At 43.8% G+C, this 1,839-nt stretch overlaps 1 pseudogene; it reads left to right on the forward strand.

The window, feature by feature from the left end:
• The first annotated feature begins 299 nt into the window (after positions 1-299).
• Positions 300-1,239, forward strand: LOC125917859 (heterogeneous nuclear ribonucleoprotein A1-like; annotated as a pseudogene).
• The last annotated feature ends 600 nt before the right edge of the window (positions 1,240-1,839 follow it).

A 1,839-nucleotide genomic window follows, 5' to 3' on the forward strand; every position in this document is an offset into this window, starting at 1 on the left:
AAATTCTCTAAAGACATAATTACACTCATTTTTACTGATGGGAACAGTACCAGAAGGATGCCCTGCAGGAATGATAGTCGCTACCTCTGAGAGTGGCTGAGATGGGAGAGGACAGATGAAGAGAGCCTTCAATATTTGCTCCAAATAAATCTATTATTAATAGTTTAAATGCTATAAGGTTAGACTGCATTCATGTATTATTTCGCTAATAACGGAGTGAATTAAAAAGTATCCTCTCAGGCTTTCTGCCGGTGGACCTGCCAAGTAAGCAACATGAAAGTCTCCCTCCCACCACCCTCATGTCTCAGTCAGAGTTTCCCAAAGAGCCTGAAAAGCCACGGAAGCTTTTCATCAGAGGATTGAGCTTTGAAACAATGGATGAGAGCCTGAGGAGCCACTCTGAGCAATGGGGAATGCTCACGGACTGTGTGGCCATGACAGACCCAAACACCAAGCGCTCCAGAGGCTTTGGGTTTGTCACGTAGGCCACTGTGGAAGAGACAGATGCAGCCATGACTGCAAGGCCACACAAGGTTGGATGGAAGAGCTGTAGGACCAAAGAGGCTGTCTCGAGAGAAGCTTCTCAAACACCTGGTCCCCACTTAACTGTGGAAAAGATTTTTGTCAGTGGCATTAAAGAAGACACTGAAGAACATCATCTAAGAGATTATTTTGAACAGTACGGGAAAACTGAAGTGATTGAAATCATGACTCACCGAGGCAGTGGCAAAAAGAGAGGCTTTGCTTTTGTAACATTTGATGACCATGACTCTGTAGACAAGATCGTCATTCAAAAAATGCCATACTGTGAATGGCCACAACCGTAAAGTAAGGAAAGTTTCATCTAAGTAAGAGATGGCTAGTGCTTCCTCCAGCCAAGGAGGTCAAAGTGGTTCTGGAAACTTTGGTGGTGGTCGTGGAGGTGTTTTTGGTGGAAATGACAACTTTGGCCGTGCAGGAAACTTCAGTGGGCAAGGTGGCTTTGGTGGTAGTTGAGGTGGTGGTGGATATGGTGGCAGTGGGGAAGGCTGTAATGGATTTGGTACCAGTGGAAGCAACTTTGGAAGTGGTGGAAGCTACAATGATTTTGGCGATTACTACAATCAATCTTCAAATTCTGGAGGCAGAAGCTCTGGCCCCTATGGTAGTGGAGGTCAATACTTTGCCAAACCATGAAACCAAGGTGGCTATGGCAGATCCAGCAGTGGCAGTAGCTATGGAGGTGGTAGAAGGTTTTAATTACTGCCAGGAAAGAAAGCTTAGCAAGGGAGGAGTGCCAGAGAAGTGACAGGGAAGCTACGGGTTACAACAGATTTGTGAACGCAGCCAAGCACACTGGTGGCAGGGCCTAGCTGCTTCAAAGAAGACATGTTTTAGACATGTGTATGGACAAAAAACTGGAGAACTGTATTTGTGACTAATTGTACAACAGATTATTTTTGTTCTGCTCTGAGGAAAGTGTAAAGCATTCCAACAAAGGGTTGTAATGTAGATTTTTTTTTTAACTCCCATGCTGTTGATGGCTAAATGTAATAGTCTGATCATGATGCTGAATAAATGTCTTTTAAAAAAAAAGTATCCTGTCATTATCTTTTCATCACTTAGAGAAATGCCTATCATATGGTTTACACTCAAACTGCTAATATACATGACTCTGCACAAGGAAGTACCATGAAGGCTGAGACCTAACATTTCTCTGAAATCCAAGAAGCGAGGTTCAAGTAGGCCCTTAAATCATGAGCCTAGTTGCAATGTGCCAAAGACGAGCTAGCTGTCACCTCCCCATCTATGTAAATCATCTAACTTCTGCTGGGATTGGTACCAATATCTTAGCTCCCT

The sequence above is a fragment of the Panthera uncia genome, unplaced genomic scaffold (genome assembly GCF_023721935.1).
Source record: "Panthera uncia isolate 11264 unplaced genomic scaffold, Puncia_PCG_1.0 HiC_scaffold_2601, whole genome shotgun sequence".
NCBI lineage: Eukaryota > Metazoa > Chordata > Mammalia > Carnivora > Felidae > Panthera > Panthera uncia.